Source organism: Oncorhynchus mykiss, chromosome 4 (genome assembly GCF_057628025.1).
Source record: "Oncorhynchus mykiss isolate SJ-2025 chromosome 4, ASM5762802v1, whole genome shotgun sequence".
NCBI classification, from domain to species: Eukaryota; Metazoa; Chordata; class Actinopteri; order Salmoniformes; family Salmonidae; genus Oncorhynchus; species Oncorhynchus mykiss.
This window is the reverse complement of record NC_143025.1, coordinates 53274702-53299623: the sequence shown is the minus strand read 5'-3', so window position 1 is coordinate 53299623 and position 24922 is coordinate 53274702. Positions and strand designations below refer to the sequence as shown.

At 42.5% G+C, this 24922-nt stretch overlaps 1 long non-coding RNA gene across 2 annotated transcripts in view; it reads left to right on the top strand.

The window, feature by feature from the left end:
- Nucleotides 1-427: 427 nt before the first annotated feature.
- Nucleotides 428-24922, top strand: part of LOC149984059 (uncharacterized) — a 97651-nt gene continuing 73156 nt past the window's right edge. For both annotated transcript variants that reach the window (XR_016495326.1, XR_016495327.1), the window contains exon 1: nucleotides 428-760. This is a non-coding gene — a long non-coding RNA (uncharacterized LOC149984059). The remainder of the gene's footprint in view (nucleotides 761-24922) is intronic.

The window sequence follows — 24922 nt, the reverse complement described above, 5'->3', positions numbered from 1 at the left end:
TAATCTTCATACAAAATACAACATCTCATTTTGTTGTGAATTAATTCCTTAACTTTTTAGGGATAGGGGGAAGCATTTTCACTTTGAATGAATTGCGTGCCCATAGTGAACTGCCTCCTACTCTGCATATTATTATTACTATTGGATAGAAAACACTCTGAAGTTTCTAAAACTGTTTGAATTATGTCTGTGAGTATAACATATCTCATATGGCAGGCAAACTTCCAAACAGGAAGTGGAAATTCTGGGGCTGGTTGATTTTCAACTCATCGCCTATTCACATCCCAGTAAGATATGGATCTGTTCGCACTTCCTACGCCTTCCACTAGATGTCAACAGTCAGTAGAACGTGGAATGAAGCCTCTAGTCTGATGTGGGACCAGATGACAGCTATTTGAGTCAGTGGTCTGGCAGAATGCCAGTTCCTGGTCAGGCGCTTTTCTCATGATATCACCATGCGTTCCATTACTCTGTAGACAAAAACGAATGCTCCGGTTGGAACATTATTGGATATATATGATAATAACATCCTGAAGATTTGATTCTCTACTTAATTTGACCAGTTCATTCGACCAGGAATATAACTTTTTGAAGTTTTTGTCCCAGTTTGCCTGGACCGGCGCCAGCTTTTTGGACATGTGAACTAAACTTGCTAGCAAAAGTAGCTAATTGGACACTAGTAATGGACATTATCGAACAAAACAACGATTTATTGCGGAACTAGGATTCCTGGCACTGCATTCGGATGAAAAATCATCAGGTAAGGGAATATTTATGATGTAATTTCGTATATCCGCCAACATGGTGGAGAAATATATTTACTTCTGAGCTCCGTCTCAGATTATTAGATGTTGTGCTTTTTTCGTAAAGTTTAAAAAAAATCTGACACGGCGGTTGCATTAAGAACAAGTGTATCTTTAATTATATGTAAAACATGTATCTTTCAAAGTTAATGATGAGTATTTCTGTTATATGACGTGGCTCTCTGTAATTACTCCGGATATTTTGGAGGCATTTCTGAACATGGCGCCAATGTAAACCGAGATTTGTGGATATAAATATGCATATTATCGAACAAAACATAAATCTATTGTGTAACATGATGTCCTATGAGTGTCATCTGATGAAGATTATCAAAGGTTAGTGATTAATTTTATCTCTATTTCTGCTTTTGTGACTCTATCTTTGGCTGGGACAAATGGATGTGTGTTTTTTTGTATTTGGTGGTGATCTGACATAAATATACAGTGGGGTGAACAAGTATTTGATACACTGCTGATTTTGCAGGTTTTCCTACTTACAAATCATGTAGAGGTCTGTCATTTTTATCATAGGTACACTTCAACTGTGAGAGACGGAATCTAAAACAAAAATCCAGAAAATCACATTGTATGATTTTTAAGTAATTAATTAGCATTTTATTGCATGACATAAGTATTTGAAACATCAGAAAAGCAGAACTTAGTATTTGGTACAGAAACCTTTGTTTGCAATTACAGAGATCATATGTTTCCTGTAGTTCTTGACCAGGTTTGCACACATTGCATCAGGGATTTTGGCCAACTCCTCCATACAGACCTTCTCCAGATCCTTCAGGTTTCGGGGCTGTCGCTGGGCAATACAGACTTTCTGCTCCCTCCAAAGATTTTCTATTGGGTTCAGGTCTGGAGACTGGCTAGGCCACTCCAGGACCTTGAGATGCCTCTCCTTGAGATGCCAGTTGCCCTGGCTGTGTGTATCGGGTCGTTCTCATGCTGGAAGATCCAGCCACGACCCATCTTCAATGCTCTTACTGAGGGAAGGAGGTTGTTGGCCAAGATCTCGCGATACATGTTCCCATCCATCCTCCCCTCAGTACGGTGCACTCATCCTGTCCCCTTTGCAGAAAAGCATCCCCAAAGAATGATGTTTCCACCTCCATGCCTCACGGTTGGGGTGGTGTTCTTGGGGTTGTACTCATCCTTCTTCTTCCTCCAAACACGGCGAGTGGAGTTTAGACCAAAAAGCTCTATTTTTGTCTCATCAGACCACATGACCTTTTCCCATTCCTCCTCTGGATCATCCAGATGGTCATTGACAAACATCAAAAGGGCCTGGACATGCGCTGGCTTGAGCAGGGGGACCTTGCGTGCGCTGCAGGATTTTAATCCATGATGGCGTAGTGTGTTACTAATGGTTTTCTTTGAGACTGTGGTCCCAGCTCTCTTCAGGTCATTGACCAGGTCCTGCCGTGTAGTTCTGGGCTGATCCCTCACCTTTCTAATGATCATTGATGCCCCACGAGGTGAGATCTTGCATGGAGCCCCAGACCAAGGGTGATTGACCGTCATCTTGAACTTCTTCCATTTTCTAATAATTGCACCAGTTGCAACAGTTGTTGCCTTCTCACCAAGCTGCTTGCCTATTGTCCTGTAGCCCATCCCAGCCTTGTGCAGGTATACAATTTTACCTTGATGTCCTTACACAGCACTCTGGTCTTGGCCATTGTGGAGAGTTTGGAGTCTGTTTGAGTGCGTAGGCAGGTGTATTTTATAAAGGTAATGAGTTCAAACAGGTGCAGTGGAGAACAGGAGGGCTTTGTTACGGTTTTCTTGCGGTGAAGGAGAGTCGGACCAAAATGCAGCGTGGTATTCTTGATACATGTTTAATGACGATGAAAAACGAACAATCCAAAAACAACAAACGTAACGTGACAACCTATACAGCCTATCTGGTGCAAACAAACACAGAGACAGGAACAATCACCCACGAAACACTCAAAGAATATGGCTGCCTAAATATCGTTCCCAATCAGAGACAACGATAAACACCTGCCTCTGATTGAGAACCACTCCAGACAGCCATAGACTATGCTAGATACCCCCACCCCCACAAACCCAATACCTAACAAAACCGCAAGACAAAACACACCACAAAAATAAACCCATGTCACACCCTGGCCTGACCAAAATAATAAAGAAAATACTAAGACCAGGGCGTGACAGAACCCCCCCCCCCAAGGTGTGGACTCCCGACCGCACAACTAAACTCATAGGGGAGGGTCCAGGTGGGCGTATGTCCACGGTGGCGGCTCCGGCTCGGGACGTGGACCCCACTCTAACAAAGTCTTAGTCCATTTTCCTTGCGTCCTTAGATAGGCGACCCTCGCCGCTGACCTTGGCCTAGTAGTCCTCACCAAAGGCCCCACTGGACTGAGGGGCAGCTCGGGACTGAGGGGTAGCTCGGGACTGAGGGGTAGCTCGGGACTGAGGGGTAGCTCGGCACTGAGGGGTAGCTCGGCACTGAGGGGTAGCTCGGCACTGAGGGGTAGCTCGGCACTGAGGGGTAGCTCGGCACTGACGGGTAGCTCGGCACTGACGGGTAGCTCGGCACTGAGGGGTAGCTCGGCACTGAGAGGAAGCCCAGTACTGAGAGGAAGCCCAGTACTGAGAGGAGGCTCAGTACTGAGAGGAAGCCCAGTACTGAGAGGAAGCTCAGTACTGAGAGGAAGCTCAGGCAGGTAGTTGGCTCTGGCAGATCCTGGCTGGCTGGCAGTTCCGGCAGATCCTGGCTGACTGGCGGATCCTGGCTGACTGGCGGATCCTGGCTGACTGGCGGATCTGGAAGATCCTGGCTGACTGGCGGATCCTGGCTGAATGTCGGATCCTGGCTGAATAGCGGATCCTGGCTGACTGACGGATCTGGAAGATCCTGGCTGACTGGAAGCTCTGGCTGCTCCATGCTGACTGTCAGCTCTGGCTGCTCCATGCTGACTGGCGGCTCTGGCTGCTCCATGCTAACTGGCGGCTCTGGCTGCTCCAAGCAGACTGGCAGCTCTGGCGGCTCCTTGCAGACTGGCAGCTCTGGCGGATCCTTGCAGACTGGCAGCTCTGGCGGCATCCTTGCAGACTGGCAGCTCCTTGCAGACTGGCAGCTCCTTGCAGACTGGCAGCTCCTTGCAGACTGGCAGCGCTAAACAGGCGGGAGACTCCGGCCGCGCTGGAGAGGAGGAAGGCTCCGACTGCGCTGAACAGGCGGGGGACTCCGGCAGCGCTGGAGAGGAGGAAGGCTCTGGCAGCGCTAAATAGGCGGGAGACTCCGGCAGCGCTGGAGAGGAGGAAGGCAATTCTTCAGCATTTTTGAGCATGTCAAACTCGTGATGGTAAAATTACAAGTACATTTACATTTGGACAGTACATTTGCAATAAGATTCAACAGTGAAAAAACATCACCAAATGAACATGATGAAATCAGCACAACGAGCGATGGAGAGGAACCACTATCACTGCCCGGCCATGCCGAGTTCACCGGTCCTGTCAATTTTGCATTTCTGCAGTATTTTTGACCATGTCAAATGCGTGATGGTAAATGCCCATTGAAACATATTGCAAATGGACAGCCGTGCGCCTGGTGATTGGAATGCGTTACCAGGAGCACGTTTTAAAAATGGTTTTTAATGCCTTTAGGGGGTACAAGGGGTCTACGGTTGGGTTGGGAGCACTTCCCACCTGTGCCTATCCAATAGGGGTGCCCCTGGTCATTTGGGATGTTTTTCAGAAAAATCGTTAAAAAACAATAGTGTCCCACCTCCCTCATCATACATGACAAATAGACCATCTAGGTTGATCCATGGCTTAACATAGTGCTATATCTCATTTGGACACTGTCTTTTGGATTTGGAAACCGAATTCCTATGATCGTACATGGCAAATGGACATAACAGCCTGATTTGGCACTTTCAATACATTCATATTGCATTTGGATATTTCTTATGGCATTTGGCAATGGTTAACTGACTTTTTACTTTGACTTTTGACTTCCTTTGAAATCATATTGCAAATGGACAAAACATATGCCCTATGGAGAAGTTTAAATTCTTAGCGATAGGGGGCAGCATTTCCACTTTTGGATAAAAAGCGTGCACAATTTCAACTTCCTGCTACTCATGCCAGGAATATATTATATGCATATGATTAGTGGGTGTGGATAGAAAACACTCTGAAGTTTCTACAACTGGTTCAATCATGTCTGTGACTATAACAGAGCTTATGTAGCAGGCAAAACCCAGAGGAAAAACTGTTCAGAATTTATTTCTTTTTTCCTCTGACCGTTCCCTCAGTTGTCTTTGCCAAGGGAAATTTGATAGCGACCATTTTACAGTTCCTACGACTTCCACGGGATGTCACCAGTCTTTGGAATTGGGTTGAAGTTAATCATTGGTGAAACGAAGAAGAGGCACATCCTGGAACAACGTTACACTGTTGATAGTTACGCAAGAGGGAAAAAGGTGCATGTTTTGTTTACTTGCTCCATTGAATACAGATTGCCCCGCCTACAATTTGATCGATTATTAACGTTTAAAAATAACTAAAGTTGTATTACAAAAGTAGTTTGAAATATTTTGGCAAAGTTTATAGGCAACTTTTGAAATGTTTTGTAGTGACGTTGTGTTTTGGCAAGCTGTTTTTTTCCGGATCAAACCTGCTTTATGAATGGACATTTTGGGTATACATGGACGGAATTAATTGAAAAAAAAGGACCAATTGTGATGTTTATGGGACATATTGGAGTGCCAACAAAGAAGCTCGTCAAAGGTAATGCATGTTCTATATTTTATTTCAGCGTTTTGTGTAGCACCTGCTACGCTAGTTCTTTTGTTTACAAAGCATTTTAAAAATCTGACTTGTTGGCTAGATTCACAACGAGTGTAGCTTTAATTCAATACCCTGTATGTGTGTTTTAATGAACGTTTGAGTTTTAACGAGTACATTTAGCATTTAGCGTAGCGCATTTACATTTCCAGGTGCCTAGTTGAGACATCTGCATCTCAGATAGGAGCAACTGGTTAATACATGATTCTATGTGTTATTTCATAGTTTTTTATTTATTCACTATTAATCTAGAATGTAGAAAATAGTAAAAATAAAGAAAAGCCCTAGAATGACTAGGTGTGTTCAAACTTTTGACTGGTACTGTGTATACATATATAAAACATCCCGGAGTCACCTGTTCACTCTTGACATTGAGACTGGTGTGAAGCGGGTACTATTTAATGAAGCTGCCAGTTGAGGACTTGTGAGGTGTCTGTTTATTATTGGCTATCTAGCTAGCTATGTTTCAAAACGATAGGTGGTCATTGGACCAAGACACTGTCAATCAAGTGAACACCGCTCGTCTCATTGGTGTGTAATGATGGCCGACCTTCATTGGCAATTTGACCTGTTGTATAGCCAATACGTAATGTAGAACAATGAAACATGTGTGGTTGCCTTCTGGAGTGTCTGAAGATTGCACAGAAACAGAACTTGACCAAGTTAACCTCTTGAGTGTAGGGGACAGGATTTTCGTTTTTGGCAACAAAAAAAACATACATATTTGAAACTGCCTATTTCTCAGGCCCAGAAACTAGAATATGCATATAATTGTCAGATTAAACTTCCAGAACTGTCAAAATATTGTCTGTGAGTATAACAGAACTGATATTGCATGCGAAAACCTGAGGAAAATCAAACCAGGAAGTGCTGTTTTTCCTGAAACCTCTCTGTTCCATTAGATGCCTTGCCTCCACTTAAAGGGATATCAACCAGATTCCTTTTCCTATGGCTTCCTCAAGGTGTCAACAGTCTGAGTTTTTCTTGCGCAACAGAGTGGGGCAGCCATTGTCTCTCCCTCTCCTATTGAAAAAGCGACAGTCCCGGTTGATATATTATCGATTATATATTCTAAAAAGAACCTGAAGATTGATTATAGAAAACGTTTCTGTGGACATTACGGATACTATTTGGAATTTTCGTCTGCGATGTCGTGACCGCTCGAGCCTGTGGATATCTGAACATAACTCGCCAAACAAATTGAGGTATTTTGGATATAAAAATAATCTTTATGGAACAAAAGGAACATTTATTGTGTAACTGGGAGTCTAGTGAGTGCATACATCCGAAGATCATCAAAGGTAAGCAATTTAATCTATTGCTTTTCTGACTTTCATGACCAATCTACTTGGCTGCTAGTGTTTGTAATATTTTGTCTACTGAGAGAGGTGTTCTTACATAAACGCTTGTTATGCTTTCGCCGAAAAGCTGTATTGAAATCTGACACGCCAGGTGGATTGACAACAAGCTAAGCTGTGTTTTGCTATATTGCACTTGTTATTTCATGAAAATGAAATATTTTTTTGTAATTTAATTTGAATTTGGCGCACTGCAATTCAGCGGGTGTTGATGAAAATGATCCCGCTAAAAGGAGAAGTTAATCAATGTTTTGCCAATTAGATTTCATAAATTGTTTTGTTGCAAGCTGAAAGACTTGGAATTCATGCAAAACGCTATGTACAACCTGTATCGTGTTAGGATATAAAAATGGATTTTATCCCTGGGACCCTCAGGATGACAAATCAGATCAAGATTACTGAATGTAAGTACATTATTTACCGTCAGAGGTGAATGTATCAAAGCAGTTGCCTTATTAAGTGTTTTGTTGTTGTGCAAATCATATAAAATCAAATGTATTTATATAGCCCTTCGTACATCAGCTGATATCTCAAAGTGCTGTACAGAAACTCAGCCTAAAACCCCAAACAGCAAGCAATGCAGGTGTAGAAGCACGGTGGCTTGGAAAAACTCCCTAGAAAGGCCGGAACCTAGAGAGGAACCAGGATATGAGGGGTGGCTAGTCCTCTTCTGGCTGTGCCGGGTGGAGATTATAACAGAACATGGCCAAGATGTTAAAATGTTCATAAATGACCAACATGGTCAAATAAATAATAATCACAGGCAGAACAGTTGAAACTGGAGCAGCAGCAAGGTCACGTGGACTGGGGACAGCAAGGAGTCATCATGCCAGGTAGTCCTTTGGCATGGTAGTCCTATGCCAGGTAGTCCTAGGGCTCAGGTCCTCCGAGAGAAAGAGAGAATTAGAGAGAGCATAGTTAAATTCATACAGGACACCGGATAAGACAGGAGAAGTACTCCAGATATAACAAACTGACCCTAGCCCCCCGACACATAAACTACTGCAGCATAAATACTGGAGGGTGAGCCAGGAGGGGTCAGGAGACACTGTGGCCCAATCCGATGATATTCCCGGACAGGGCCAAACAGGAAGGATATAACCCCACCCACTTTGCCACTTTCACACTCCTGAGCCAGACTACACTCAATCATATGACCCACTGAAGAGATGAGTCTTCAGTAAAGACTTAAAGGTTGAGACCGAGTTTTTGTCTCTCACATGAGCAGACCATTCCATAAAAATTTAGCTCTATAGGAGAATCCCTGCCTCCAGCTGTTTGCTTAGAAATTCTAGGGACAATTAGGAGGTCTGCGTCTTCTGACCGTAGCGTACGTGTAGGTATGTAAGGCAGGACCAAATCAGAGAGATAGGTAGGAGCAAGCCCACGTAATGCTTTGCAGCTTAGCAGTAAAACCTTGAAATCAGCCCTTGCCTTGACAGGAAGCCCGTGTAGGGAGGCTAGCACTGCAGTAATATGATCAAACTATTTGGTTCTAGTCAGGATTCTAGCAGCCGTATTTAGCACTAATTGAAGTTTATTTCGTGCTTTATCCGTGTAGCCCGAAAGTAGAGCATTGCAGTAGTCTAACCTAGAAGTAACAAAAGCTTGGATACATTTTTCTGCATCATTTTTGGACAGAAAGTTTCTGATTTTTGCAATGTTACGTAGATGGAAAAAAGCTGTCCTTGAAACAGTCTTGATATGTTCAGGGTCCAGAGTAACGCCTAGGTCCTTCACAGTTTTATTTGAGATGACTGTACAACCATTAAGATTAATTGTCAGAGTCAACAGAAGATCTCTTTGTTTTTGGGACCTAGAACAAGCATCTCTTTTTTGTCCGAGTTTAAAATTAGAAAGTTTGCAGCCATCCCCTTCCGTATGTCTGAAACACAGGCTTCTAGCGAGGGCAATTTTGGAGCGTCACCATGTTTCATTGAAATGTACAGCTGTGTGTCATCCGCATAGCAGTAAAAGTTAACATTATGTTTTCGAATAACATCCCCAAGAGGTAAAATATATAGTGAAAACAATAGTGGTCCTAAAACGGAACCTTGAGGAACACCAAAATGTACAGTTGATTTGTCAGAGGACAAACCATTCACAGAGACAAACTGATATCTTTCCGACAGATAAGATCTAAACCAGGCCAGAACTTGTCCGTGTAGACCAATTTGGGTTTCCAATCTCTCCAAAAGAATGGGGTGATTGATGGTATCAAAAGCAGCACTAAGGTCTAGGAACACGAGAACAGATGCAAAGCCTCGGTCTGATGCCATTAAAAGGTAATTTACCACCTTCACAAGTGCAGTCTCAGTGCTATGATGGGGTCTAAAACCAGACTGAAGCATTTTGTATACATTGTTTGTCTTCAGGAAGGCAGTGAGTTGCTGCTGAACAGCCTTTTCAAAAAATGTTGAGAGGAATGGAAGATTCAATATAGGCCGAGAGTTTTTAAAATTTTCTGGGTCAAGCTTTGGCTTTTTCAAGAGAGGCTTTATTACTGCCACTTTTAGTGAGTTTGGTACACATCCGGTGGATAGAGAGACATGTATTATGTTCAACATAGGAGGGCCAAGCACAGGAAGCAGCTCTTTCAGTAGTTTAGTTGGAATAGGGTCCAGTATGCAGCTTGAAGGTTTAGAGTCCATGATTATTTTCATCATTGTGTCAAGAAATATAGTACTAAAACACTTGAGTCTCTCTCTTGATCCTAGGTCATGGCAGAGTTGTGCAGACTCAGGACAACTGAGCTTGGAAGGAATACGCAGATTTAAAGAGGAGTCCGTAATTTGCTTCCTAATAAGCATGATCTTTTCCTCAAAGAAGTTCATGAATTTATTACTGCTGAAGTGAAAGCCATCCTCTCTTTGGGAATGCTGCTTTTTAGTCAGCTTTGCGACAGTATCAGAAATGCATTTCGGATTGTTTTTATTTTCTTCAATTAAGTTGGAAAAATAGGATGATCGAGCAGCAGTGAGGGCTCTTCGATACTGCACGGTACTGTCTTTCCAAGCTAGTCGAAAGACTTCCAGTTTGGTGTGTGGCCATTTCCGTTCCAATTTTCTGGAAGCTTGCTTCAGAGCTCGGGAATTTCTTGTATACCAGGGAGCTAGTTTCTTATGTTTTTAGATTTTAGGTGTGAAATTGCATCTAGGCTATTGCGCAATGTTAAATTGAGTTCCTCAGATAGGCTGTTAACTGATTTTTGTCCTCTGACATCCTTGGGTAGACAGAGGGAGTCTGGAAGGACATCAAGGAATCTTTGTGTTGTCTGTGAATTTATAGCACAACTTTTGATGTTCCCTGGTTGGGGTCTGAGCAGACTATTTGCAAGTGCAAACGATTGTCCAGGATTGTGAGGAAGAACATTAAGATCCACAACATTTATTCCATGGGATAAAACTAGGTCCATAGTATTACTGTGACAGTGAGTAGGTCCAGAGACATGTTGGACAAAACCCACTGAGTCGCTGATGGCTCCGAAAGCCTCTTGGAGTGGGTCTTTGTACTTCTCCATGTGAATATTAATAAGGGAGCATAGCTTTCCCCTGGATTCACCTGGTCAGTCTAAGTCATGTAAAGAATAATGTTTTGTATACACATCAGGAAGCCAGGTCTGAAGCCATTGATCAGGGCACCCCTTAGCCATCCCCAGCCTCTCTGTAGGCGCTGTGGTAAACTACTCCTCCAACATCATATAGCACCCACCTATGGGATGCCAGCTTGGTGCCGCTAGGGCGCCAAAGGCTCACTGCACATCAGTTCCTGGAAAAGTTCACCTTGGAGTAATCACTCGAGGGATCCGCTCAATTTCAAAAAGCTTTTGCCATCTCCAAGCCAGTTAATCTGTTTTTATTCAAATACAAACAGCTAGCTAGCTAGTTAGCTACCCTCTCAGTTGTCTTAGCAAACAAACTGACTAGCCAGTCTTACAATACTGTGGATCAATATATTCAAAATCAATACTTAATAAGCTAACAAAAAATAAATAGAAGTTGACAAAAAACAAAAATGCTATCAAAAGAGACCTTATAAGGTTGTTATTATTATGTCTTATTAGCCATATATTACGCCTTAATTGTTTTGTTATTCAAAAATTATAATTAATGTACTACTGACCAATCCTTAATAACCTATAATAAAGGCATATTACTACTTAATATAGAGAAAAATACACAAGGAACAGACTCTTGGTAAGCGGTCTTTATGTGGGACTAAGAAGGTCATAGTACCTCAATATATGTTCCCCTTTCTGAAGTGTGACCATACTGTATATTTTCATTAAGATACAGGAAGCATTCACAATTAGGATTTCATGGAATGCTTGCTCTGCTTATCAAGGTGAATCATTATTTCCTGAGGGGCATCTCATTCTTAACTTGTATAATACTGAAAAAATAAAAACAAGTGCCTGGCACTGTTATTGAACCCAAGCTCCTTGGACCCGTAGCTTGCGGTTTTAATTTGGTACAATATCTTAAAATAATACTCAAAATGGTATGAAAGCAGTGGAGGTTGCTGAAGGGAGGATGACTCATAATAATGTCTGGAATGGTGTAAATGAAATGGTATCAAACATGTTGTTGATACCATTCCATTGACTCCATTCCAGCCATTACTATGAGCCGTCCTCCTCTCAGCAGCCTCCATGTATGAGAGATCATTCAAACCCACCATACAAACTGTCATCGGTGTCTCGGACAGAGCAAGAAGCTAAAGCAGTTGGCACAGGGGAGTTATGAATTATGCTTTCAGTCAGCAGGTTTGGAGTGATTCCGCAGGTCCTCTTATCCTCAGGTTAAAAAACGAGTGGAGGAAAGCGGCAAATAGCGATTAGCCGCTTATTATGGCAAGGCATTCTGGGGGAGTCAGGGTGAGGGACAAAGGCATTCATTATCTTCACATCCTACTGAAATCATTATGAGACCTCCATGACTTGGCCACGATTATTACAGCGAAGTAGCTCAGCCATGTTAAAGATTAATCATATGAAAATATATGACACGGAATAATGACAACAACAAGTCTGCTTCAAGTTTCATTCTAAGAATGTAATGAAAAATGATCGAAAGACAGAGTGTAATTTTTTTTGTCTAATTTCTCTTGGAAATCCATACAACACAAATACATATTGGAGACCCCTTAATCTAGTTGTAGGGTTAAGTATATTTCCACACTATGAGTTTGGAATAATACTGTGAAATTGTGAACATTTTGACAATGCACTTTTAGTGTTAGCCTTTCAGCCGTTTTTTGGTGGGATGGTGTTTTGGCCTGCCTGGAGACATCACCAGATCGCAAATTGGTTAATAGACCAATAAAAAGAGAGTTCAAAACCTCTGCCAATAACAGCTAATTTTCAGTCTGACCACTCCCAGACAGCCCTAGCAAAGATATTGCTTGAGAAATTGCCCTCTGCTAAGAATCAATTTTTGCTTATTTTTAACCATTTCATTGAAAACAGTCACAGTAAGGTACATAATTGTTACTCTGAAGTTATTTGTTATTGAGATAAAAATGGCTGCATTGGACCTTTAAGTGCCTTGCTAAAGGGAACAATGGTAGGATGGGTCTGAAACCAACAGCCCTCCAACTAATTCAGACTTTTTAGTGCATGGCTAGAGATTCAAATCAGCAACCCTCCAGCTATAGGTCTACCTCTCTGACCTCTATGGTACCTACGGCCTTAATTGTGAGCAACACTATGTTGCCTCAGCTCATAAATCTGGAAAGAAGGCATGTGTGACAGAAAGCTTGCTTTATCTTAAATCACCAAACTTGTCTTTTATACCTGTTTAGACAATATACACCCCAACACAGTAGATGGTGGTATGCACCTTTTCAATTAATTTACGAACTGCCAATACACTCATAGAAGTAGAAGAAGAAGAAATTGACTACTTTAAAATAGAGAGAGCCCTCAATGGCGCTGATGATGCTGTCACAGAAGAGGCCATTGTATAAATAGGAGATGGGCTCTCTAGTATCTCTATTCCTCAGTCACACGTCGGACCATGTTTTCATTGGGCTCATTTCAGTGGTAAGGCTAAAGCAACTGAGTGTAGACACATGGGCGGCCCTGGTCATAAGCAACAAATGGTGGACGCCTAGGGCCCCCGATTTCCCCGATCCCACTGTTCTGTCCATTGGGCAAGGCAGTTAACCCACTGTTCCACAGGCACCGATGACGTGGATGTCGATTAAGGCAGCCCACTGTACCTCTCTGATTCAGAGGGGTTGGGTTAAATGCGGAAGACACATTTCAGTTGAATGCAGTCAGTTGTTCAGCTGACTAGGTACCCCCCCCCCCCAAAAAAAAGGAACTTGGCCGGGGTCTCAACTTACTGTTCTTACTGTTGAGCGTTAGAATAGTAGAATACACAAGGTACAATTTTGGTTGTGCATAAGCAGTCACTGACAGTCACTCAATTAGCCCTTGTCAGCTAAAAATTGTCACAGTTTCTGTTTTATTTGATTGTTGTTTCCTTGGGTTACCACTGGAGGGCACCCTTGCCTTGTTTTCTAGTTTCCAGATTTCCCTGATTATTACTTATTGGTTTCACCTGTGTTTGATTACCTTCTTTGTTCACTTGGTTGCCTTGCTATTTTAGGTTCCTCTGTTGCGTGTATCTGTGCTTAGGTCTCATGTTTTGTTTGTGTACTCTTGTGCAGTTGCCTTGTTTCTGTCACAACTTTAAGTAAAGATTTGGATTTAACCTTACCTTTGCTTGCTGTGTTTCTCTGTGCCTGGGTTCGAATTCGAACAAGCATTATTGTAACAAAAATGTTTTGATTTGTAAGTTAGTCTACCCAGCTATCTAAACTTGTAGTTATCATGGCTGATTTACTGACCGGGCATGAAGGGCACAGGCCCAGGTGTCCTGACCTCCAGAGGACCTTCATTAATGTTGTTAGTCACTCTCACTTAGATAGCATGGAATAAGTCATGGCAAAATGTGTAGAATTTCGCGAAATTTGCATTAACTGAAAAAAAATGTCTCTCCACCCTATGGCAAAATGCGTTGAATTGCTAGTAATGTGTTATAATATGTATGATTCATTAAGTTACAGGAACCCTGTACGTGTGACTATTAACCCCCTAAGGTTGATGTTTGCGCCCCCACAGAAATAATGAAATAAAAATCTATCATGTGAAAAGATGAGACTCTCTTATTAAGAGTATTTCTGCAAAATCACTGGATGTTTTGGAATCAAAACATTACTGTACGTAAGGTGTCAATGTAAATTGAGATTTTTAGATATAAATATGCACATTATCAAACAAAACATACATGTATTGTGTAACATGATGTCATCTGATGAAGATCATCAAAGGTTAACCTTTTACGACTAGGGGGCAGTATTTACATTTTTGGATAAAAAACATTCCCGTTTTAAACAAGATATTTTGTCATGAAAAGATGCTCGACTATGCATATAATTGACAGCTTTGGATAAAAAAACACTCTGACGTTTCCAAAACGGCAAAGATATTGTCTGTGAGTGCAACAGAACTGATGTTACAGGCGAAACCCAGATAAAAATCCAATCAGGAAGTGCCACATTTTTTGAAACCGCCTCATGCCAATGACTCCTTATGTGGCTGTGAATGAGCTACCAATGAGCTTACGTTTTCTACGTATTCCCCAAGGTGTCTACAGCATTGTGACGTCTTTTTACGCATTTATGTTGAAGAATAGCCGTAAGGGTCCACATTTAGCAAGTGGTTACATGATGTCTCCCGCAGACAATCTTGCGTAAACTACTGAGGTAGCCATTTTTCCAATTGCTTCTTATGAGAAACCAATTGTCTCGACGGATATATTATCGAATAGATATGTTAAAAACACCTTGAGGATTGATTCTAAACAACGTTTGCCATGTTTCTGTCGATATTATGGAGCTAATTTGGAAAAAAGTTTGGCGTTGTAGTGACCGCATTTTCCGGTCGATTTCTCAGCCAAACGTCAAGAACAAACGGGAGCTATTTCGCCTACAAAAATAATATTTTTGGAAAAAAGGAACATTTGCTATCTAACTGGGAGTCTCCTGAGTGAAAACATGTTCTTCAAAGGTAAATTATTTAATTTGATTGCTTTTCTTATTTTCGTGAAAATGTTGCCTGCTGCCAGCAGAGCCTAGCATAGCATTATGCCATGATAAACTTACACAAATGCTTGTCTAGCGTTGGCTGTAAAGCATATTTTGAAAATCTGAGATCACAGTGTGATTAACAAAAGTCTAAGCTGTGTCTCAATATATTTCATTTGTGATTTTCATGAATAGGAAATCTGAGATCACAGTGTGATTAACAAAAGTCTAAGCTGTGTCTCAATATATTTCATTTGTGATTTTCATGAATAGGAACATTTTCTAGGGGCTATTTATGTCCGCTGCGTTATGCTAATTCGTTTGAGGCTATGATTACGCTCCCGGATCCGGGTTTGAGAGTCACAAGAAGTTTTAATAAGAATATTTAATTTATTCAGATCTAGGATGTGTTATTTTAGTGTTCCCTTTATTTTTTTAGCAGTGTATATATATGTATATATATATATATATATATATATATATATATATATATATATATATATTATATATCGGCTGGATTTACCGTGTATGAGCTGGACTGTTTGGACTTACCTGTTGGCGTTTGGACCTGGACCTACCAAGAACCCGATTCATGTACCGAACCCTGCTATCCTTGACCTTGCCTACGACCTGGGTGGACCAGGACAGAGAAACAAACACACAGGTACTGTCCTGTTCGAAAGAACTCTCATTCTGGGGTGATTTGGGTGACCGTTTCCCACTTAATTTGTGACAAATGCTCTAATCTTGAAGAGATTTGCCATAATAAATAACATTATCTTATTACCTCTCATTCCCAGGTGTCCATCACAATAAACCTGGGTGTTGAAACTACCATCACTCGTTGTTGGAAAGTTAGAGAATGCATTCGGCATCATGGCAGCAAGGATGAGGATTCTTGATGGACACACAGACTCGGTTCTTTGTGTGCACTTTGAACCAGTATTTTTAATCTGGCTAATAAAATGATAAGATTTTGGATTAGATTGAACTACACCACAAGTAGAAAGCCTGTGAGCAAGTAACATGGCACCGACAGACATGGCAGCTCTGCTAGTAGTTCCTAAGCAACTTTGCAGTATTTTGTTTTTTGGTGTGTAATTTCTTATATTATTAGCCCAGAATTTTTTTTGTGTTAATACATGAAGATGGATATAACTTTTGGATATTAGAGCGGCAGTAACGTACCAGGAATACGACTTTCCCGAATTGGATCCTTTGTTCACACCCCCGAAGGCAATTGAACTTATCCCAGAGGCTGCTCCAAGATCCCACCGGCAGAGAAGAGGTATTCGGAGTGGACTTCTAGTTGGACTCAGGAGGCAGGCACACCATCCACTGCTTCCGAGTATATTACTCGCTAATGTTCAGTCTCTGGACTATGAAGTAGAAGAGCTCAGGGCGAGGATCTCCTTCCAGAGAGACAACAGGGACTTTAAAATACTCTGTTTCAAGTAATCATGGCTCTCTCCGGATATACTGTCCCTGCCCAAACATCCAGCTGGGTTCTCAGTATACATCGCGCAGACAGGAATAAATAACTCTCCGGGAAGTAGAAGGGCAGTGATGTATGTTCCATGATTAACCACTCATGGTGTGATTGTGATAACTTACAGAAACTGAAGTCCTATTGTCACCAAACCTAGAATACCTCACAATCAAATGCCGAACGTATTACCTGCCTCCTCGGTTATAGTAACAGCCATGTATATTCCCCCTTAAGCCAATACCATGACGGCCTTCAAGGGGAAAATTGTTTGTATTTTTTTATTTAACCTTTATTTAACCAGGTAGGCTAGTTGAGAACAAGTTCTCATTTGCAACTGCAACCTGGCCACGATAAAGCATAGCAGTGTGAACGGGCAACAACACATTGTTACACATGGAGTAAACAATAAACAAGTCAATAACATAGTAGAAAAAAAAGAATCTATATACATTGTGTGCAAAAGGCATGAGGAGGTAGGCAATAAATAGTCCATAGGAGTGAATAATTACAATTTCGCAGATTAACACTGGAGTGATAAATGATCAGATGAAAATGTGCAGGTAGAGATACTGTTGTGCAAAAGAGATGGCCGCCTCGCTTCGCGTTCCTAGGAAACTATGTCGTTTTTTGTTTTTTTTACGTGTTATTTCTTACATTGGTACCCCAGGTCATCTTAGGTTTCATTACATACAGTCGAGAAGACCTACTAAGAGCAGCGTCAACTCACCATCAGTACGACCAAGAATATGACTTTCGCGAAGCAGATCCTGTGTTCTGCCTTTCACCCAGGACAACGGAATGGATCCCAGCCGGCGACTCCGTAAAAGGGGGAAACGAAGCGGTCTTCTGGTCAGACTCCGGAGACGGGCACATCGTGCACCACTCCCTAGCATACTTCTCGCCAATGTCCAGTCTCTTGACAACAAGGTTGATGAAATCCGAGCAAGGGTAGCATTCCAGAGGGACATCAGAGACTGTAACGTTCTTTGCTTCACGGAAACATGGCTCACTGGAGAGACGCTATCGGAGTCAGTGCAGCCAGCTGGTTTCTCCTAGCATCGCGCCGACAGAAACAAACATCTTTCTGGTAAGAAGAGGGGCGGGGGCGTATGCTTCATGGTTAACGAGACGTGGTGTGGTCACAACAACATACAGGAACTCAAGTCCTTCTGTTCACCTGATTTAGAATTCCTTACAATCAAATGTCGACCGCATTATCTACCAAGGGAATTCTCTTCGATTATAATCACAGCCGTATACATTCCCCCCCAAGCAGAGACATCGATGGCTCTGAATGAACTTTATTTGACTCTTTGCAAACTGGAATCCATATATCCTGAGGCTGCATTCATTGTAGCTGGGGATTTTAACAAGGCTAATCTGAAAACAAGACTCCCTAAATTGTATCAGCATATCGATTGCGCAACCAGGGCTGGAAAAACCTTGGATCATTGCTATTCTAACTTCCGCGACACATATAAGGCCCTGCCCCGCTCTCCTTTTGGAAAAGCTGACCACAACTCCATTTTTTTGATCCCTGCCTACAGACAGAAACTAAAACAAGAAGCTCCCGCGCTGAGGTCTGTTCAACGCTGGTCCGACCAATCTGATTCCACACTCCAAGACTGCTTCCATCACGTGGACTGGGATATGTTTCGTATTGCATCAAACAACAATATTGACGAATACGCTGATTCGATGAGCGAGTTCATTAGAATGTGTGTTGAAGATGTCGTTCCCATAGCAACGATTAAAACATTTCCGAACCAGAAACCGTGGATTGATGGCAGCATTCGCGTGAAACTGAAAGCGCGAACCACTGCTTTTAATCAGGGCAAGGTGACCGGAAACATGACCGAATACAAACAGTGTAGCTATTCCCTCCGCAAGGCAATCAAACAAGCTAAGCGTCAGTAAAGAGACAAAGTAGAATCTCAATTCAACGGCTCAGACACAAGAGGTATGTGGCAGGGTCTACAGTCAATCACGGATTACAAAAAGAAAACCAGCCCCGTCACGGACCAGGATGTCTTGCTCACAGGCAGACTAAATAACTTTTTTGCCCGCTTTGAGGACAATACAGTGCCACTGACACGGCCCGCAACCAAAACATGCAGACTCTCCTTCACTGCAGCCGACGTGAGGAAAATATTTAAACGTGTTAACCCTCGCAAGGCTGCAGGCCCAGACGGAATAGCCAGCCGCGCCCTCCAAGCATGCGCAGACCAGCTGGCTGGTGTGTTTACGGACATATTCGATCAATCCCTATCCCAGTCTGTTGTTCCCACATGCTAAGGTAACTGAGCTAAACGACTACCGCCCCGTAGCACTCACTTCCGTCATCATGAAGTGCTTTGAGAGACTAGTCAAGGGACCATATCACCTCCACCCTACCTGACACCCTAGAACCACTCCAATTTGCTTACCGCCCAAATAGGTCCACAGACGATGCAATCTCAACCACACTGCACACTGCTCTAACCCATCTGGACAAGAGGAATACCTACGTGAGAATGCTATTCATCGACTACAGCTCGGCATTTAACACCATAGTGCCCTCCAAGCTCGTCATCAAGACTGGACTTCCTGACGGGCCGCCCCCAGGTGGTGAGTGTAGGCAACAACATCTCCACCCTGCTGATCCTCAACACTGGGGCCTCACAAGGGTGCGTTCTGAGCCCTCTCCTGTACTCCCCTTTCACCCACGACTGCGTGGCCACGCTCGCCTACAACTCAATCATCAAGTTTACGGACGACACAACAGTGGTAGGCTTGATTACCAACAACGACGAGACGGCCTACAGGGAGGAGGTGAGGGCCCTCGGAGTGTGACACTCAACGTCAACAAAACTAAGGAGATGATTGTGGACTTCAGGAAACTGCAGAGGGAACACCCCCCTATCCACATTGATGGAACAGTAGTGGAGAGGGTAGTAAGTTTTATGTTCCTCGGCGTACACATCACAGACAAACTGAATTGGTCCACCCACACAGACAGCAGCGCCTCTTCAACCTCAGGAGGCTGAAGAAATTCGGCTTGTCACCAAAAGCACTCACAAACTTCTACAGATGCACAATCGAGAGCATCCTGTCGGGCTGTATCACCGCCTGGTACGGCAACTGCTCCGCCCACAACTGTAAGGCTCTCCAGAGGGTAGTGAGGTCTGCACAACGCATCACCGGGGGCAAACTACCTGCCCTCCAGGACACCTACACCACCCGATGTCACAGGAAGGCCATAAAGATCATCAAGGACAACAACCACCCGAGCCACTGCCTGTTCACCCCGCTATCATCCAGAAGGCGAGGTCAGTACAGGTGCATCAAAGCTGGGACCGAGAGACTGAAAAACAGCTTCTATCTCAAGGCCATCAGACTGTTAAACAGCCACCACTAACATTGAGTGGCTGCTGCCAACACACTGACTCAACTCCAGCCACTATAATAATGGGAATTGATGGGAAATGATGTAAAATATATCACTAGCCACTTTAAACAATGCTACCTAATATAATGTTTACATACCCTACATTTTTAATCTCATATGTATACGTATATACTGTACTCCATATCATCTACTGCATCTTTATGTAATACATGTATCACTAGCCACTTTAACTATGCCACTTTGTCTACATACTCATCTCATATGTATATACTGTACTCAATACCATCTACTGTATCTTGCCTATGCCGCTCTGTACCATCACTCATTCATATATCTTTATGTACATATTCTTTATCCCCTTACACTTGTGTCTATAAGGTAGTAGTTTTGGAATTGTTAGCTAGATTACTTGTTAGTTATTACTGCATTGTCGGAACTAGAAGCACAAGCATTTCGCTACACTCGCATCTGCTAACCATGTGTATGTGACAAATAAATTTTGATTTGATTTGTGAAGGGGTAGGTAAATTGGGTGGGCTATATACCGATGGGCTATGTACAGCTGCAGCGATCGATTAGCTGCTCAGATAGCAGATGTTTAAAGTTGGTGAGGGAGATAAGTCTCCAACTTCAGAGATTTTTGCAATTCGTTCCAGTCGCAGGCAGCAGAGAACTAGAAGGAAAGGCGGCCAAATGAGGTTTTAGATTTAGGGATGATCAGTGAGATACACCTGCTGGAGCGCATGCTACGGGTGGGTGTTGCCATCGTGACCAGTGAACTGAGATGAGGCAGAGCTTTACCTAATATAGACTTGTAGATGACCTGGAGCCAGTGGGTCTGGTGACGAACATGTAGCGATGGCCAGCCGACTAGAGCATACAAGTCACAGTTGTGCTTTAGTACCAAAACGGATGGCACTGTGATAAACTGCATCCAGTTTGCTGAGTAGAGTATTGGAAGCTATTGTGTAGATGACATCGCCGAAGTCGAGGATCGGTAAGATAGTCAGTTTTACTAGGTTAAGTTTTGCGGCGTGAATACACTGAACTTTATACAAACTGGAAACCACATATCCTGAGGCTGCATTTATTGTTGCTGGGGATTTTAATAAATCAAATTTGAGGAAAATGCTACCAAAGTTGTATCAACACATTGACTGTAGTACTCTCACTGGGAAAACACTCAAACACGCAGGCACAACGTCAGTACAGAGAGAAAGTGGAGTCGCAACTCAACGGTTCACACACAAGACGTATGTGGCAGGGTCTACAGCCAATTACGGATTACAAAGGGAAAACCAGCATCGTCGCGGACACCGACATCTTGCTCCCGTACAAGCTAAACACCTTCTTCGCCCGCTTTGAGAATTACACAGTGCCATCGACACGGCCCGCTCCCAAGGATTGTGGGCTCTCGATCTCCGTGGCCGACGTGAGTAAGACATTTAAGCGTGTTGACCTCGCAAGGCTGCTGGCCCAGACGGAATCCCTAGCCGCATCCTCAGAGCATGCGCAGACCAGCTGGCTGGAGTGTTTACAGACATAGTCAATCTCTGCCTATCCCAGTCTGCTATCCCCACCTGTTTCAAGATGTCCACCATTGTTCCTGTACCCAAGAAATCAAAGGTAACTAAACTAAATCACTTCTGTCATGATGAAGTGCTTTGAGAGGATAATTAAGGATCATATCACCTGTACCTTACCTGACACCCTAGTACCGGGTAAATGTGCTTGCCGTCCCAATAGATACACAGACGATGCAATCACCATTGCACTGCACACTGCCCTATCCAATCTGGACAAGAGGAATACATATGTAAGAATTCTGTTCATTGACTAAAGCTCAGCCTTCAACACCATAGTACCCTCCAAGCTCATCATTAAGCTCGTGGCCCTGTGTCTGAACCCCACCCTGTGCAACTGGGTCCTGGACTTCCTGATGGGCCACCTCCAGGTGGCGAAGGCCGCAGAAGGGTGCGTGCTCAGCCCCCTCCTGTACTCCCTTTTCACCCATGACTGCGTGGCCACGTACACCTCCAACTCAATCATCAATGTTGCAGACGACACAACCATATTACCCAATTACCAACATTGACGAGACAGCCTACAGGGAGAAGGTGAGGGCAATTGTGGAGTTGTGCCAGGAAAATAACCTCTCCCTCAACGTCAACAACACAATGGAGCTGATTGTGGACTGCAGGAAAAAGCAAAGGTAGCACACCCCTATCCACATTGACGGGACCACAGTGGAGAAGGTGGAAAGCTTAAAATTCCTCGGTGCACACATCACTGACGATCTGAAATGGCCACCAACACAGACAGTGTGGTGAAGGTGTGATAGCGCCTCTTTAATCTCAGGAGGCTGAAGAAATTTGGCTTGGCCCCTGAAGACCCTCACAAACTTTTACAGATGCACAATTGAGAGCATCCTGTCGGGCTGTATCACGGCAACTGTACCGACTGCAACCCCAGGGCTCTCCAGAGGGTTGTGCAGGCTGCTGCCCTATATACATAGACATGGAATCACTGTTACTTTAATAATGGGACACTTGTCACTTTAATAATGTTTACATACTGCCTTGCTCATTTCATATGTATATACTGTATTATATTCTACTGTATTTTTGTCAATGCCACTGCTCGTCCTATATTTCTTAATTTTATTATTTTACTTTTCGATTTGTGTGTGTTGTGATTCATTAGATATTACTGCACTGTTGAAGCTAGGAACACAAGCCTTTTGCTACACCCACAAAACCATCTGCTAAAAATGTGTATGTGACCAATAAAATGTGATTTCATTTCATAACGTCTGTGGAACACAGCTCTTCTGTACATTGTCAGCACTAGATGTTCAAATGGAATCCATTGAAACACCTTGTATTGAGATGGAGAAATGCCAACAGAGCTTTTTCAGTACAAAAAATAAACATGTATTCTTGCTTCTGAAAGTAAACCACAAAATGTGTCTGCTGAGAACATCCATGTAAATAAGTTTCTATGGAATAAAATGTAACTGTCAGAGTGCAGTTACACATATTTCTGAAAATAAATATTAAAAAAATTGTACAACAGCTATGAACAGACAGTCAAATATAGTGTCAAGATTGTAGATACAATAGGAAAACGGTGTAAAACTCATTCAGCTGGTGATTGAATTCTTTCCAGAGTTTTGGTGAGAGTTCATCCATGTGTCACGATTGTCGTCAAGGAAATGACCGGACCAAGGTGCAGCGTGGTAAGCGTACATTATTTTATTTTAAATGTCGCCAACAAAACAATAAACAACAAAACGAATGTGAAGCTCTGTAAGGCTATGCATGCCACTAACAAAGACAACAACCCACAAATGAGAAAAGGAAAAAAGGCTGCCTAAATATGATTCCCAATCAGAGACCATGATAGACAGCTGTCCCTGATTGAGAATCATACCTGACCAAAAACAAAGAACCAGAAAGCATAGACTTTCCCACCCGAGTCACACCCTGACCAAACAAAAATGTGAAAAATGTGAAAAAATGTGTGTGCCCGAATAGCCGACAAAACCCTAACTGAAATCCAAAATTAAAAGAAAACTTCAACATATGCACAAACTGTACCGAACTGTTTCGGTTGGGAAGCATGTGACTGCCTTAACTTCTTATGGGCAGGTGGGAGGATAGCATCCCATCTGGCCAACATCTGGTGAAATTGCAGAGCGTGAAATTCAAACTACAGAATTATAAATATTTAACCTCTCTAGGGTACGCTTGCTTCCCACATGGCTAATAGCCAGGGGAAATGCACAGCGCCAAATTCAAATACATTTCTATAAAAATCAAACGTTCATTAAATTACATAAGCAAGATAGCAAATTAAAGCTACACTCGTTGTGAATCCACCCAACATGTCAAATTCCAAAAAGGCTTTTCGGCGAAAGCATAAGATGCTATTATCTGATGATAGCACAACATTAAAACATGAGAGAGTAGCATATTTCTACTCTGCAGGCTTGACACAAAACACAGAAATAAAATATAAATCATGCCTTACCTTTGATGAGAATATTTGTTGGCACTCCTATATGTCCCATAAACATCACAAATGGTCCTTTTTGTTCGATTAATTCCGTCGATATATATCCAAAAAGTCAATTTATTTGGCGCATTTGATCCAGAAAAACACCGCTTCCAACTCCCGCAACGTCACTACAAAATATCTCAACATTTACCTGTAAACTTTGCCAAAACATTTCAAACTACTTTTTGTAATACAACTTTAGGTATTTCTAAACGTATATAATCGATCAAATTGAAGACGGGATGATCTGTGTGGTTTGTCCTCGGGGTTTCGCCTGGTAAATAAGTACTGTTACACTCACAGACATGATTTAAACAATTTTCAAAACTTCAGAGTGTTTTCTATCCAATACTAATAATAATATGCATGTATTAGGATCTGGGACAGAGTAAGAGGCAGTTCAGTTTGGGCACGCTATTTATCCAAAAGTGAAAATTCTGCCCCCTACCCCAAACAGGTTAACTTTCATATAGTCACGTGTAATACATCAAAATAAAGCTGAATGGCTTCTTAATCCAGCCGCTGTGTCAGATTTCAAAAAGGCTTTATGGCAAAAGCAAACCATGCGATTATCTGAGGACAGCGCCCCGCAAACAAAAGCATGAAAAACATATTTCAACCAGGCAGGCAGTATAAAAAAATGCTTTACCTTTGATGATCTTCTTCTGTTGGCACTCCAAAAGGTCCCAGTTACATCACAAATGGTCCTTTTGTTCGATAATGTCCTTTATATGCATAAAAACTCAGTTTAGCTGGCGCGCTTCAGTCAATAATCCACCAAGTTTCCCTCCATCAAAATGCATACAAAATTATTCTCAAACGTTACTAATAAACTTTTCCAATCAAGTCAAACAACATATATAATCAAACATTAGGTACCCTAATATGTAAATAAACGATACAA